General features: G+C 40.4%; 1 protein-coding gene across 6 annotated transcripts in view; it reads left to right on the plus strand.

Annotated features, from left to right (window-relative positions):
• Nucleotides 1-17310, plus strand: part of GAB1 (GRB2 associated binding protein 1) — a 112996-nt gene that overhangs the window by 40138 nt on the left and 55548 nt on the right. For 2 of the 6 annotated variants that reach the window (XM_078394740.1, XM_078394741.1), the window contains exon 1: nucleotides 8045-8099. The exons of the other annotated variants lie outside the window; for them this stretch is intronic. The gene's annotated coding sequence lies outside the window, so the exon portion shown is untranslated. Of the gene's footprint in view, nucleotides 1-8044; nucleotides 8100-17310 lie in introns of those variants that run through there. 6 annotated transcript variants of the gene reach the window in all.

Genomic DNA, 17310 nt, shown 5'->3' on the forward strand with positions numbered 1-17310 from the left:
ACCTGGTTGTACCTCTGATGAGGTCTCAGTGTTCCACTGCCTCCTTCCATATCTCCCCTTCATCTGAGGGGTTGACAGTGATGACTTTGAGCAGTGCAACTCACAACCTCCTGTTTCCACTGTCGCACCCTCCTCCAGCTGTCCTGCATCAGACAGTGGCCCTTCCTCCACCTATGGCAGTGCATCCCTATCAGCTAGAGGTCTGGGAGACTCACTGGGGGCACTCAAGACTATGCCCTCACAATGAGCTAGTGATTTGGTCCCGTATGTGGCAGCTTCCTGTTTTCCTGAAATAGTTACAAGTCTTGTACACTTGGTTGGGTTTTGAATATTGGATCCTGATAGATACAATTACATGGGTGTATATATTCATGACTGTGTGATTTCCTACCTTCATATTTTTTTTACATAGCTAAAATTAGAAAGCATAAGCTAATTATAATATTCACCTTTGTTTTTGCATGTATTTGTTCATTATGCTTTATGTATGCTGTGTCAGCTGAAAGAACACTAAGCTCAGCAAACTGGAATAACTTGTTTGACATTTCAAGCTTGTCCTTTATTCCTTCTGTCTCAGAAACTTCTGTGCTTTGCAGTTCTTAATCCAAAAGCCTGCACGGACCTACTACTGATCTTTAAAGCTCCTTTTGCACCTGTTACTTGGCTCTTGTTTTCAAGCAAATTTATATAAGTGTTTACAGATCAACTTCATTTCACCTCTCGGAGGAAATTGGCACAACTCCTGTATAGCTGAATAGATAAACAGCTTTTAAACATTATTGGAACAGCTCTTCCAAGCACCTTTATTAGGTGAACTTGTTTTTGTTTTTGTTTTTGGCCTGTAGCTGTTAAATAGTAGGTGTAAGTGTGGCAGACTGCCATTGGGTTGGGTAATTTTATACCCTCATAACTCACAAGTTATGAGTTAGGCCTGCATAACGTATGACCCTGTAAGTTGAACGTACTTGACAGCCAATTGAACTGACGAGAAGGTTGTTAAAAAAAGGAAAACAATGTGTAGTACTTTATATCTTTTTGGCAAAACGTCCCTTATACAGCCTTAATTGAGATAAGATAATCTAAACGAGAGCAGCCAAGGGAGATGTGGGGGCGGGGGGATAAGTTCATGTCAGACTTTATATAGACATTTTCCAAAATTCTCACTTAAATTATAAAAGGTTGCATTTTTGCAACTAAAATATCCTTCAAAGCAGTATGTGTTGTGGTCATGAAATGAGCAATCTTTAAAATGTTGCCTGGAGTAGTTTATAACATCTGGAAAAAAATAAGCAGGATTTTAAAACTTAAGAATGATTTTTTAGTGTTGGTAAAACCACAAGCTATATTGGTATAAAATAGAATAAGATACATGTGATTCTGCTGGGTTGGTGGCAGCAGTGTTAAATGTTTTCATCAAAACTGTTTGGGCTCTTTGCATAGGAATTATGCAGCTAATGCACAGCGATCAGGAAACTGATCCTATTTTATTTAAAAGTCAATCTAGAACTGCCAGTGATTTCTCCAGTGTTTGTAATAAAAGCTTCATTTCTGTGTTGTTCCTGCCCTGTGGTTCTCTGACTTGGTACTGTACATTTCTAGGATCCAAGATTTCACTATGGGGGAAAAAATCAACTTGAGAACAAAATCTGTTGGAAAAAACACACATTTTCTTTACATTCTGGGTGTGTACATGGGCCATTTCTGCTTATTTATTTGTAAATTATGAGTTATTTCAATATTGTTTTAAATTTATTTTTATGTATTTTTAAAAGGTGATTTGTTTTTAATTTATTTTTAACACTTAAAATTGCTTCTCAATATAGCACGGTTCTTACTGTGGTTCCCCTTGCACAGACTGAGAATTAAGTTTGCGTGCATGTACAAACAGTCTTTATTTCATCAAATGCAGAGACGAGTGTGAATTATATTTCCTTTAAAAATGAATTTTGCATAATTTTGAGAGCCATAACTTCATGAGATGCATAGCCTCCAGTTATAGAAATGAGAGGGGGAAGCACATTCTTTATGCTCTTGTATTAACATGTGAAAACATCCAGAGTCTTTGGCTGTCTACTTCAGCACTATTCCAGTCTGAATCCAGCACCTGCCTCTCCCACTGGTGGTAATTTGGCATTAGGGATCCAGAAGTAGTTTGCTCTGGGGTGACTGGAAGAAGCAAAAGGGTGATTGATTACCATTAACCAAGTGACTACTAGCCAAGTTTACATACAGTCTACAGTACAAGGACAGGTACTAGGTGACTATGTGCTTCACCATAGCAAATTGCCATTTGTTGAATCATCTCCCATGGCAGCCCTTCGGAAATGGAAATGGAAGAGTATCATGTCATGGATGGCTTTCACATTTGCAGGCACAAAGACAGAAACAGGCCTTCCACTGGGTTTCTCACTTTCAACACTGACATGGCCAATTTTAAAATTGACAATGCAACATTTAACTGTTTCATATGAAGGGCTACTGTCACCCATAGTTTGTGACATTTCATCATGGATCTGCTTTTCACCTTTCCCTTGGAGAAACAGGAACTTGATTATGGTCCTATGCTCTTCCACATTGAACTTTTCTGGAGGTGCTGCCATGTTCACTTTGGACCTGAACATGAAAGATGTTAAAATCATAGGTAGTTGATTTTTGCACAATTGAATACAGACAAATTGGCCAACACACCCTGCAATTTATAGCTTCCTAACTCAGTTTTTTCTGGGTAAGGCTCAATACTTATCAGCACCTCCTCGTAGTTGTTGCTACCCTCTTGGTTAGAAATACTTGTGTACAATGTTATTTTCAAAGGCAATAAATAGCCTTGTTTAATGTTTATGGTTTCTGATTATGTGGTTATTTAATGGCTTTGTTCCTTATCATTATTTAATGTGTTACCTGCCTGAATTCCATTTTTGAGAGAGTAGAAATGAAACAAAATGGATAAATAAGTGAAATATCCTTGTTTCATTTTTACTCCAAAGCAAGGTTCCTTCTAAGATGCGCATCTGTATGACTCTGCCCTTCCCTGCACAGGGCTTCTCCTCCTCCTCCACGCACCCACAGTGATCATTTTAACCCTCTTTGGTTCCATTCACAACGGAACCCTGCATAGGGGCGGAGTCACACGGGGTGGAGTCGTGTGCGTGAGGGACACGAAATTTGAGGGAACATTGCTCCAAAGTAAAAAAAAAATTAAAAAATTAAAATATAATAGGCATTATTTCTAATTTATTGGAAATGATGAAAAACAAGAGAGGAATAGTAGTATTTTTTACACTGACTGAAATGACTCTTTAAATCAAGGGTAAGAAACTTAGTTCAGGCTGATTGTCAGTTTTCTGGCCCTGGCATCCTTTGAAACCACATGAACTGTCAAACATGCCACACAATTAAAAAAAAAATATAAAATCAGAAATGATCTTAAGTCCATATCCAGTTAGGGTCAGGGCAGTACTTTTGGTGTTAAATTATGAAATAGTCCCTACAACGTACAGTATTTAAAAGGTTAATCACAGCATGGGGGGGGGGTTCAGAAATGGCAATACACAATATTCTTCTGGAGAAGTTATGGTGGGGGAGGCAGCAGAGGAGTCTGAGGGACCAAAAATGTCCTTGTTGGCCGCCAATGTAAACTCTGACTCTTGTGAAAAAGACAAATATGAACATCCACTTTCAGGACCTAATTGAAATAGAGTATATAAACTGATTCCCTTTGTTTGAACAGACATGCTCTGGTGTAGAATATTTTCAGACTGAATGTTAAGTCTTTGCAGATATCTGTCTTTGTGCAGGAAGACAGGAGTAGAAGTTCATTGAATGGTTTTAAATTCTTGGCAGAAGTGCAGAGCTTATAATAGTGCTTTGCCTCTAGGTGCTGATCTTATATGAGTGGCAAGTGAGTGCATTTTTATCATCAGAGTAGGATTTAGATGATATGTATTTATTATAGGTAGTCTTGCTAGAGCTAGTTTTTAGGCTTGCTTTGAAATAAGTTTTGACGACTGTGTAGAAATTCAGTAGTCTACAAGGTAGCCAAAATGTACATGCTGTGACTTTTTGAGTTAAGGAGGTGAGCCTGATCGATTGATTGATTGATTGTCATTGTAAGTATATACATTGTATACACATACCATGAAATTCACACAGACACCCAGAGACCAGACTCACATGCACACACATAAAAAATCCTCAATCCCCAAACACTCCCCACCACTAAAAATCCCCCACTAAGAACACAAACATCTGCACCACAGGCTAAGTAACACTGTTCAACTATTCACTGCTGATGGTCTTTAAGTTCATTATTAAGTGCAATTATAGTTCGGATAAAAACTATTCAGAAAACGTGTGGTCCGAGTCTTAATTGTTCTGTATCTTCTGCCAGACGGCAACAGTTCAAAGAAGTTGTGAGCAGGATGGGAAAAGTCTCTAAGGATGTTGTGTGACTTCCTCAGACAGCGGGATGTGAAGATGTCATCCAGGGTTGATAGCTGGAGCCCGATGATATTCTAGGCAATTTTAATGGTTCTCTGTAGAGCTTTTTTGTCCATTGCAGAACTGCTCCCAAACCATACGAGAATGCCATAGGTTAGTACACTCTCAATGATGCTGATAGTAGGACAGAAGTAAATGCTGAGATAAATTTAACTTCCCGAGCATTCTCAGGAAATACAGCCTCTTCTGTGCCTTCTTCACTAGCATGTTGGCATTTATAGTCCATGAGAGGTCCTCTGAGATGTAAGTGCCCAGAAATTTAAAACTACCAACCCTCCACTTCCTCACCATTTATGTACAGTGATAAATGTATATTTCTGTTCCTCCTAAAATCAATTATGAGTTCTTTAGGTTTTTTGATGTTAAGTGTAAGATTATTTTCTTTACACCAGAGTATCAACCCTTTTCTGTAAGCAGATTCATTGTTATTATTTATAAGCCCCACCACTCTTGTATCATCCGCAAATTTAATAATTCTGTTGGTGTTATATAGTGGGGTGCAATCATGTGTGTACAGGGAATAGAGGAAGGGACTTAGCACACAGCCCTGGGGAGCTCCTGTACTTATATGAAAGGTAATTTTGCAGGCTTGGTATAATTAATCATTCTGAGGAACTTAAAAATTTTTTGCCATTCTATCTCTCTCTTGTTTTTTGTTTGTCTTGATTGTTCTAGTAGGAGAAGGCAGGAGTATTTCTGAAATGGTATGAAAAGCTGTTTGTGTTGGAATTTGTGGTAAATTGGCTATTTTGAGGTATTGGGTCTTTTCCTTTGGCTTTTCTGTGCCCCCATGACAATCCACAGCAAATACATGTTGTGCTATGTATTACTCTAGTTGTTGCTGTTGTTATAGTTGTTGTCACTGTAGATGGTTCTTATCCAGTCTGTCATCCTGATCCTTACACAGCAAAGCTTCTGGTCTAAATTCTGATTATGTGATTCATTGTCAATGAATTATTTGAGATGATAAAATATTGCTGGTGGCTAGTCAGAAAACAGGTGGACAAAGTTATCTTCATAGTAGGGATCTCTTTCTGAAGTGGTTCCTCATCAGATGCTGCAATGAATTCTTTTCTGGAGGGATGCAGTTAATTTCTCTGTGAAGCACAAGTCATTTTTGTTAAGCGATTTTGCAAGTATTTTGCAAAATCTGCCAAAAAAAATCTTCACTGACATGATAGATGAGAGATACAGACTGAGGCCCTTACTGTTTTCTGTGCCATGGGGTGTGGTGGAGATAATGGAAGGAGGACAAATAGTGAATTCATGTAAGATGACATTGATCTCTAATACAGTGGTGCCTCGCTTAACGGCGATAATCTGTTCCAGGAAAATCGCTGTTAAGCAAAAATGTCGTAAAGAAAAAATAAAAAGCCCATTGAAACGCATTGAAAACCGTTCAATGTGTTCCAATGGGGTAAAAACTCACCATCCAGCAAAGATCCTCCATACGGTGGCCATTTTCGGTGCCTGTATAGCGAGGAATCTGTCCCTAAACACAGTGGGGAGCCATTTTAATTACCTGGCAGCCATTTTAAAGCTGCCAATCAGCTGTTGAAAAAAACACATCATTTTGCAAAGAATCGGTTCCCGAAGCAGGGAACTGATCATCGCAAAGCGAAAAACCCTATTTAGACCATCGTTTTGCGATCGCAAAAACGTCGTTGTGAAGTGGATTCGTCGTAATGCAGGGTAATTGTAAAGCGGGGCACGACTGTATTCCAGACTAGCCAGTGATATGACGGTGTAAATGCATGCTTTAATCCTTCCATTGTTAAGTTCAGGCAAAAGTGTAGGAGAAGGAATCTCATAAGTTCAGAAAAGAATAGGATTGAGAAGGAAATATCTGTGCAGATTTAGAGAATGGTCCCAGATCTGGTTAGGATGCCACAGATATGGTGATCTTTGATGGTAAGCAAACTTGTTGCAGCCCATTTGTGCATGAATTATAGCTTGGGACCCCTATGTATATCATTTCATTTTCCTTTGCAAGAATGGGAGGCAAATGTAGAATATTAAAAGATAGCATCATGAGTTTGGGATTATGATGTAATGTGTGCATAAGCTCTAAAGCAGGGGTGGGAAAGATGAACCTCCCAGTATTTTTGCATTGTAGCTTCTTTAAGCCTTAGCTAATATGGCCAATAAGAAATGATGGCAGTCCAACAGAAACTAGACAGCGGCATGTTCCCCACTTTTTGATAAAGCTTGGCTGATGAAGAATCAGTTCCATAGTCGGTTCTGAATCCAGGCTGAGAGAGCAAATGATGTGATATAACAAGATCGGTTGCTGCAAACGCAAATGTCCTTGTCAGATGGCATGTTTTCCATTGGTAGCCAAGCTTAAGTAAATTAATCATTACCACCATAGTTTATCCTGTAGTGATGTATGGAAGTGAGAGCTAGACCATAAAGAAAGCTGACTGCCGAAGAATTGATGCTTTTGAATTGTGGTGCTGGAGGAGGCTCTTGAGAGTCCCGTGGACTGCAAGGAGAACAAACCTATCCATTCTAAAGGAAATCAATCCTGAGTGCTCACTGGAAGGACAGATCCTGAAGCTGAAGCTCCAATACTTTAGCCATCTCATGAAAAGAGAAGACTCCCTGGAAAAGACCCTGATTGTGTTACACTGGTTTTGCAGTACTTCTTCTCCTCCTCCTCCTCCTCCTCCTCTTCTTCTTGGGCAGAGGTTTTTTAATCCTGCTACTAGTCTTTAAAGACCTGATTTGTAGCCACCACATTGTTTGACGAATGTCTTGTATTCATGAACCTGCCCAGGCCCAACTGTTTAACTATTAAGACCAAACAGATTTTTCAGGTACCAATGGCAAGGCTTTTTAGGGGTACCTCCATCTTCAAGGAGTTCACTTTCATAAAGCTCTGCTTTTGCTCCCCTTCTGTGTGGATTTTAATCTGTCCTAATTATTAGTCAGCCTGTGTAGCCTTGGGCAATCTGCAGAGGGTGCCCTCCAGAAGAAGGGAATGGTAAGCTACTTCTGCATACTATAAACCTAGAAAACTAGAAAACATAATCATAAATCACAATTAACTGGACAACTCATAATTAATGGTTATTAATTCCAAGATGCTTTAGTTGTGGCCCCTAATATATGGTTTAGACTTCTGGTGTTTTTAATTCCTGTTGCTCATTTGCTTGATTTTTAACATTGTTGTTGTAAGTTTCCTTGTGAGTTCTGTTCTAAAATGTGTGGTGGAGACAAGCAAGTTGATGATGATAAAGAAGTCTTCCCTTTGGAAATTCCTTCACCCAAAGGCTAACCAAAGTTCAGTGTTCTTTTCAGGTTTTGAAAATCAGATTTTTTTTTTTAAAAAAACTCTGTTGTTATAATTCTTCTGCTGCAGCAGCTTCTTTCTGTCTTTAATATGCAGACAGGGGGTTGACCAAACTGTCTGATCCACTCCATTTTCTGCTTCTGTCCCCTGTGTATGGCTTCTGTTACTTTATGAATATGCAGTGGCTGAAATCACTGCTTGGCTGTGGGCCACTTTGTACTCTGTATATAGCTTCTGTGAAGATCACTTTAATGAACAGTGTGATGATGTGATTCAGAGATAAGCAGAGATGTAGCTTGGATGAAGGGTATGTTCCACCCCCCTCTTTTTATCCTCCTTTCTTCACTGTGTCCAAAACCTCCCTAACTTAATATCTTCTCTGTTTTCACTTTTTTTCACTTATTTGCATCTGGCCAGAATAATTTTGCTTTCTTTCTAGTTAGACAAATTGATGCTGTTTTCATAGCTAAGAGTTTGCCTCTATTAAGTAACATCCATTGCATGAAGTCTTGCTCAACAGCCTTGCCAGTTAAGGTCAGTGAAAAATTGTAGAGTAATGTACAGTACACAGAACTGACTTGCTTTAAAGCTGACATAATTTTATAAGCCAAGATACATGGAGCTACATCTTTTCCGTGATTTGCATTGTAACTCAACTGATGGGATTATTGTTAATTACTTCAGGTTTCTATGATTATATATGATTATATGTGCTTTATGGGATGGCATCAGGACATAAAATGTGATGGGAAAGTCAAATTTTACGAATGCCTCATAATGAATATTCCATTGATATTATTGTGGTGCCAAAATGCAAAGATTGTGTTCATTTCTATAGCATCATATTTACAGAACCTTCAGTTTCACATGGCATGTAACAAAACACAAACCTAGGCTAATTTACTTGTAGCGAAGTCCCATCTATACCCCCTACGATTTACGAATTTACTTCATTTCCCCCCCCCCCCCAACACACATTCAATGTAAAAATGATTTCTACTGTTCCTTACATAACAAGAAATCAAAGCTTGAGAAATTTATCATTTTAAGAGACTTCAGTTGTTTCCGTGGCACTGAAAATTATAAAATACTGTAGACCAGTTTTGCTATGATTCATATGATGTGATTCAGCCATGTGATTTCTTAATACTGATTAGCACTGCAGTTTAAAAAAAAAAAGTTAACAATTGTCAAGGTATTGTTTGGCCTTGATACTTACATTCTTCTTTTGAAATTGCTATTGCTTTAATTTCTCTAAAGATAATGTCACTAATTTTATGATAAGGGTTATTCTGTTTATTACATAAGTCATCTTGAGTGCTTCAGCTCAGTCAGTGACTCATGAGTGAAATAAACAGGAGTATCATCTTTTAAAAATTATTTATTTTTGTATATATGTAGTTGGCTGTCCTAGCAGGAAGCAGTGAATTTCATAAGAGAGTGTAGAGGCATTGGGATTCTTACTTCCAGATTTGTATTATGAAAAAGTACTTTTCTTTAATTTAGCTTGCTTCAATTAAAATTAATTATCATTCTCCATAAATATTGTTACTGAGAAGAGCAAGTATGGTACAACAGCTTGAATGGAGGAGGTTTGTGTTCAAATCCTTGCTGAGCCATTAAGCACGCACAGATCATATGTGATCCTGAGACAGTTGTTCTCTTCCAGTCAAGCCTACATCACATGGTTATTGTGAAAATAAAATGGGGAGGGAGTTGTTTGCATGGCCTTGAGCTTCTTTGAGACAAGTAGAAAATGGAGAAAACTTTAATTTTGTTGCATTAGTTTGCATGGCATGAAGCCTTAGCAGTTTTAAGTAGGTAGGAGTGGGTGTTGTGATGATGTTTGCTTACATCTTTAAGGATATTCTTGCCATGCTGAATGTGCCTGAACCCCTTGTGCTGAAATATTAAAATTACATCACAGTAGATTATCTCATTTAAACACAGGGCACACGATTTGCACAACTCTTTGTTTATTATGACAACTGTTTGAGCTTCAAATGAAAACTGGTAACCATTGCCATGGATGATTATGATAATAGCTAATAATCTGGCACTAATCAAAGCAGTGATGCAAATCACAGTGGATGTTGGGATAAGGTCCTCTAAAATCAGTGGAATTCAGTACAGTACTTATGCTTGCAACAGAAATGTTAAGGACTTCCAGTAATTGCACCCATTGGTCATGATTCTGACTTCACCCCCAGCGTAGATGAAAAGGATTTTCAACTCTTTCTACGATTCCCTTTCCCTCTATCTGTCATTCCTTTTTCATGTTCTAAGAATAAACTGTAATGCAGTCAGTCATAAATATGTTGATGTATCTGTCTCATTGGAAAATGGAAGACAATCAATTTGTTTAATTTCTTTTTGAATTTAAGGGATGCAGTTTTGGAAATGATACCATATTTCTGGTTAATGTAGACTCTTGCATCAAATCAGGCCTTAGAGTTATGCATTTTTGCAGAATTTGCAGTTTCTGCAGCAAGAACAGCTGAACCTGCAGGGCTGTCTGATTGTGAGATTTATTGGACTGTAACATTCAAATTGAGTGATGTGTTTGGGTGTATGAACAGCATGGCTTGCTTTTGCTATAGAATTTGGACCCATTGCTTCCAATGTTGCGAATATTTGGAACAGCTCAAAGAGTGTATTATTAAAATGGGAGGATTTGCATGCCTAGTCATGTTGCCATACTATGGCATTTGATAACCTGTGAATGGTAGCGGCTGCATTAAAACTGCCATGGTGTGAAATTGCAGAATCCAGTGGTCTCTCTGTACTATAATGAATGCAGAAACGCACCATATGGATCCTTGACCTCTTTGCCCTACATTCGTTATGCAGCATGACAACGTCCTCCTTTGTATTTGTGCTATACTTGGAATTATGTCGTTAGCTGTCTGTGTCTAGGCCAGCTTTCCTTGGGGACTATGAGTAGTAGCAATTGCCAGAAATAGCCACGACAACATTATGGAGTTCTCTGGCAAGTCCAACAATGCATTGACTTGAAATGACAAAAGTTGCTCAAGCATTTGTGGAACCAGGGCCAGTCTGTCTCGTGTATATTAACTTTGCAATAGACTTATTTGATTGTTCCCTTCCCCCACAGCCCCATCTGATAAATCTGGCTTTGCTAAGAGTCTGACAGCTATCATTCAGCCTCAAATGTAATACGTTTTTCAGTTCAGTCCTCTAATAAACAAAATGACTAAGCTGGAAGATTGCAAAACTAAATCTCTCTGTGTGTTTGTGTGTACACCATATTGAGCAATGTGCAGAGGATGTTTGACAGCAGGAAGTCTAAAAATACTTTGTAGAAGTCTTGTTTCACAGCACTGCCTTGGAATAGCAGGAAAATAAGATGGGAACTTACAGTATCCAGGTGCTTGACATTTGGTCTGGCAAACAAGGGCTTTGGCATCTGCTTTTTGCAAGAAAGTGATTCTCTGATGCTGTAGATTCTAAGGTGCTTTGGAGCAATGTCAAAAACTGTTCCACATCAAGTGATGATTTATTTAGTTTGCTAGCGGCCTGAAAGGAATGTGCATTAGAATTCAAATGATTGGGACCTACAGGGACATGAAATAATAGAGTAATCTTATGGTTATTGGGAGAATTCTGTGCAGTCATATTCTGCGAGTGGAATGTTTCCTTATAAGATGTTTTTGTATTTAGAAATCTCTGCACTAATTTTACTTCTGTGCCTAGTAACAATGAAGAGGAAAGTGTATATCTATAGTAAAACAGTAAAATAATCAGCCTGCCTTTCCTATGGTGATCCCAAGCAAAATAAATTATAAATGCAAGTGATGTTATCACTTACAACCTTAAGTTAGTATAATGGTGATCTAACAGTATTTTTGTGCCCACGTTTAGCGAAATTCATGAAATGCCCAGGTTTAGACATGGCATGTAATCAATTACTACTGTTCTTTTTTGCTTTTAGATATTGCAGAGCAGTGTTTTCAATGCTGAGTTTAGAGGATAAGCTGATTAGCCCCTGTGCCAGGGGACTGGTATAATGGGTTGCCATTGAGGCTACACTGTGAAACCACACATACAAATTACCTCATCTTATTGGGTGATTGAAACCTTGATTTGAGCATTTTAAGATCATTTCTTGTGCTTTGCAGGAGGAAAGGCTGAAGTCCTAAGGGTGGTAAATACTCTGTTATTAAAGTGTACAGCAATTCTGATTGCTTACAGATCTCTGCCAGCAAGCAATCCTACACAGTATACACAGTACTGTATATTCAATCCAAATTCAATTGTGTTTACAAACAAAAAGAAGAACTAAAGGTCCCTATCTTGAACAAGTGTGCCCAACCACAGATTCCACATCAAAGAACATGCAGCAGGAATTAAACATTTAAGAGATGTTTCATTTACCCATTTTCTAAGGTTTAGGCAACCTCAGCAAGGTTGAGAGACATTTTTCACATTTGTCAACAGCCTTAGGGCTGAGCTCTTTAATATGCATGTTTAATTTTTAAAAAAGAATTTAGTACCATGGTACTATAAAGATTGCTGTAATGGGTTTTTATTACATTGTAAACACAAATCCTAAGGATTGTGTAGCATGAATACTTGGCAAAGTTAATCCATGACAGAGAGGCCCATGGTTGTTTGAGAACATGAGACACCATATCTGCAGATGTTCCAGGTACACCATTGCATTGTAATACTATATACAGTATATAATTCCAAGGACTGAAGGTATGAGTGAAGGTGAGCAAGCTCCAGAATTCTCAAGGTATTTTTCCAGCCCCGCGATTGATTGCGGGCTTGAAAAATAGCAGTCGACAGTCCTTTTCATGAATCAAGTGTCTAGCATCATGCCTATATATATATATTTTTTATTGCTAAAAGCAGTTTTTTAAAGATGCACTTTTTTCTACCCAGGGGTCTTTGATGTCTGCAAAGCAGCCTTGAGGTCCACATGTGGTTTGCAGGCTGCCTGGTTTTGCAGACATCCTTTTGTGGAAACACATAGCCAGAATGAAAACTAAAAATAACTCATTATCCCATCTATAGAGACATGCAGGCAGGCTTTCTTACCTCCAGATCAATGCAGAAGTCCAAACATTAGACCCGCACACAGATGGATTTTCTGCAGAGATGTCCGCCTCTATCTCCAGCAGCCATATCTGATGTTTCGCCTCCTCTGCTTTGTACAGCTCAGCGCTCGGATCATCTGGTTGTTGGGGTGGCTTTTGGCAAGCAGGTTGCAGCAGCCCTGGGCTTGTGTCTCTTGGGGGAGATGGGCTGCTCTTGAGTTTAGAGAGGAAGTCAACAGCACCCCATTTTCCCCAAAAGGAGAAGCCCAGCAATGCTCCAACCTAGGTGCTGAAAGCCATTCCAGCTACTAGCTAGGCCAAGTTTAGGAACCATTTGTGTCATCTGCTTGTGTTGAGCTGAAGCTAGTCAGAGGTAAAATGTTTGCATAAGATGCATGTGTATGAAAATTGGGGAGGGGTCCATTTCCATCTGTGAAGAGGAGGTTAAGGTGTCACTTAAGCCTGGAAGTGAGCCATCCCCTCGATTGTCTGGGGCAGGAGTCAGCACCCTTGTGTCTGTTTTACCTACAAGGATGGAGGACCTAGGGGGAGGGGTGACTGATGAGCGAGGGGAGAGAAAAGAGGCGGGAAAAGGGGAGAAATGACAGAAGGCTTCTTGATTTCAGAGGAAGGGGGAGAGAGAAAGAAAAGCTGGGGATTGGAAGAATGGATTAGTCCGGAATGAGAGGAGGAGGAAGGCAGCAGAAAGAGAGGGAAGGAAGAAGAACCCTATGAGTTTAATGTGCCGGGCAGAGAAGAAGTGGGGAGAGAAAGAGGTGGTGGTTATGCATGTGGGTGAGGTCAGGGTCTAGAAATACAGTTGGGAGTACTGGATCCTTTCAAATGGACCATATATGTATACCTGTGGGGGAAAGGTCCCTGGAGGAAGGTGGTCCGACCACAGCCTATTCCAGAGGCTCAGACGCCTCGCGATGGCGATTGGGCATGTCATTCCTGTTGTGGAACCATGCGCACGGTGAGGGGCAATCCTATGAGAAGGACAAAGAGAGATTTGGAGCGTTTCCACGTTGCAAGACAATTAAGTAGTTGATGGATTTCCTATGTCATGGACTGATTCCTTGTTAGCATCCGGTCCCGTTGGACCTACAGGAGTTATAATTGATCCCCCTCCTTCTTGCAAAAGCAAACGTTTGGTTGAAAAAACTATGTCTCCTGTGGGTAATCCTGTCAAAGAGGAGGAACTGCTCAGTTTTATGTCAGAACCCAGTCACACCCTCTGTTAAGAACACACATGTATTCATCTTGCAGGTGGGCAAATTTTGGGTCAAAAACTGAACATGCAGTTTATTAGATGTGGAGTGTTGGGCCTAGTTTTGCTGTTCCTTCTCTCTCTTTTTCTTTCTTTGATGTTTGCTCCTGGAATTGTGGTTGCTGTATTCTTTAGACTAGATGTCCCCAACCTTTTTCACCCCGTGGATTGGCTGGGGAAGGCAAGGCACCCCCCGCACTCGTGTGCATGCGTAAATGAGTGTGCTCTCTTTTGCACACGAATGAGTGTGCCTGCACATGTGCAGACAGTGGCATGGTGCTCACACGGGGATACTCACACTCATGCACATGCACAAATGGCAGCATGGCGCTCGCACGGGCATGCTGGAGCACGTGCGCATTCGCAAATCAGCTGTGCAGGGGTGAGCGCATGCAGGGGCGCGAGGTTTGTCTCTGTGGCGGTCCAGCTCATGCCATGAACCAGGGGTTGGGGACCTCTGCTTTAGACTGTGTTTACACATTCCAGAATTTGTGTAAGGCATCTGAGCACTGCTTTGCAGAGCAAAGAAGAAGATTCACAATTATTACTGGTCTTGCATAAAATACTGTTAGGATTTCTACATGAATTCCAAGACCTTCCTTTTGGGATGGATGCTAGAGAAGGTGAAATGGCTTCTTTTATTTTTGTGCTATCCTGTATTTCTTCTAGCTACCCCAATCTTCACTACTCATATCCATTTTGTTGTCCTAAAAAAAAGGAAAAGAAAGAAAAATAAAGTTTCAACTCTTCAAGCCAACCCCTTTTTCATTTGGTTCATGTATGTATCTATTCCTTGTGGAGCTCTAGAATAGTAATTACAACAATACTAAATGATGAGTTGTGTTCGGCAACTGGCAGAGACAGCCAGCGGCAACCATGTTAACAGTAATGCAAGCCAGAACTGCAACACTGGAATGAGGTGAGTGGCTAGTGCTGGAGAGAATAGCATAGTCAGTGAGTATCTGTACCACATAGATATATCAGTTTGATATTGCTTTAACTGATAACAATTTCAAGCAATGGATCCTTGGATTTATAGTCTGGTTGATAATGCTAATCACATGGTGCCAAATTGATTGCAAATCAAGCAAACTTTCTGAAGGTTTTCTAGATATAAAATGCTAGAAATGTTTTATGAGTGCCTTCTTATGCAGTGCAGTGGGACCAGGTAGCTTGCCTAAGGCCACACAGGCTGGCTTGTCTTCCAAGAGGCACAATAGGGAATGAAGCTCCTGACCTCTGGCTCTGCAGTTTAGGATCCTACTCATTGACATGTCCAGCCAGTTATTAGTTAGGTTAGGTACTTAGAATTCTGTTCTGTACTTCAGGGTGTACTGTATCCCTCAGTACAGAACTCCCAAGTACTTTAGCATACAACAAATCCCAGAATTCTTTAGAGCAGTGGTCCTCAACTTTGGGCTTCCAGATGTTCTTGGACTACAACTCCCAGGAGCCTTCACCATCACCTCTGCTGGCCAGGATTTCTGGGAGTTGGAGTCCAAGAACATCTGGAGGCCCAAGGTTGGAGACCACTGCTTTAGAGTACATCCATAGTTATTAACATTGTATCAGATTCATACAACTGGGGGACATAGAAGGAGCCTCCCCAAGGAATGGAAAAGCATTTTGGGTACATGTGGGTATCGCCTGGGCAGTGGTGTGCAGTTGGCACATTGTTCCCTTCCAGAAGTGTTGCAGTGGAACAGCACCAAACGCACCCACTCTGTGGACACGAATGCCTTAGGTCAGTGGTGGCAAACCTTTTTGGGCTCAAGTGTCCAAACTGGAAAAAAAACAAAAAACCCAGTGGGCGGCGTGCCGTGACAGAACTGGAAGTGGCAACGGAAGGGGGAGTCCCAGGCACAGAAGTACCTCCAGACTCCATCCAGCTCTGCCGCCAGCGCCAGCTGCTCCAGATCCTGGCCCACCACCTGTCGAAGCACCAGCACCGCGGCTGCAGTCATCTCCTGAGGTTTGGCTGCGGGGGGGGGGGAAGCGAGCTGGTGACGTATGGCTCAAGTGCTCACAGAAAGGGCTCTGTGTGCCACCTGTGGTATGCGTGCCATAGGTTCGCCATCTATGCCCTAGATCAAGGAAGAGGTTTTCTACACATCTCTTAAGCTCTGAGTGCTCCTCGTCAAAAATATTCTAATCATTTTAACATTTCAATTTGTTTTCTTACTCATATAGCTCTGAAATTTCAAATTGTGCAATGCTCTGATATGAATAAAGAAAGAAAGATACTGTGTCAATACACCTTTAGTTCTTAGCCTTAAAGCCATTGGAATTCTCAGCTGCTGCCATTTTATGGTTCAGTGTTGAAGGAAGTAAATACTGCTGTATTATTATATGCATTTTTTTGGTTTAAGGCAAGAAGCATCTGTAGCCAACTTGGCATGAACAAATGGAGGGGGGGGGGTGTCACAAGGATAGTAATGGATAAGCCACAACTGGCAAATTCATACAAGCTTAGCTATACTGTTCTATGCTACTGAGAGGCAGTGCAGTTGGCAGCAAGTGTGGACTTGTCTCACAAGGGTGGACTGCAAAGAATCTATTTTAACCTCTAAGCAGTTTTCTGGGGCTAAAGGGAGCTCAGGAATGCAGTTTGGAATCCAGCATTTAAATTTTAAAATGTATGCATGTTGCTATCTGGAATATCTCTGGTTCTCTTAGGCCAGCCAAACCTGAAACTTCATTCTGGTGTGAGAAGATGCAATGCCTGTGTAATTTCCTGGGAAAGACTTGCTTGCTGAGGTTGGCAGCATCTATTTCTTCTTTCAGAAAAGCATCACACTCAAGAAATGTGAAGGGAAGTGCTGGGGGGGGGGAACGTTGCATTCCTGCCAAAATTCACAAAAAGCAAAATCGAGACCGTCTGCCGAGCATTGTGAGCTGCACCGTCTTTTGCAGCAGTGAAAGAGTAAAATATATTCAATATTAGTAAATGCTTTGAGTGAGGAGAAGTGTTGAGGTTAAAGATATGTCTGTTTTAGATTAGGGTTGAAATTGGTGCTGTTAACGCTTGGAACAACAGGAAGAAACAAGCTTCTAATTAAGTAGGGAAGAGAAAATGGAATGGATTGTTCTGGAAGAGGCTGACTGGTTGGGACCTTGAATAAGAGCATTGGGCCCTGTAATTTTTTATTGCAAGTTCCATGGCCTGAATTACAGATATTAGTGTC

The sequence above is a fragment of the Pogona vitticeps genome, chromosome 5 (assembly GCF_051106095.1).
Source record: "Pogona vitticeps strain Pit_001003342236 chromosome 5, PviZW2.1, whole genome shotgun sequence".
Lineage (NCBI taxonomy): Eukaryota > Metazoa > Chordata > Lepidosauria > Squamata > Agamidae > Pogona > Pogona vitticeps.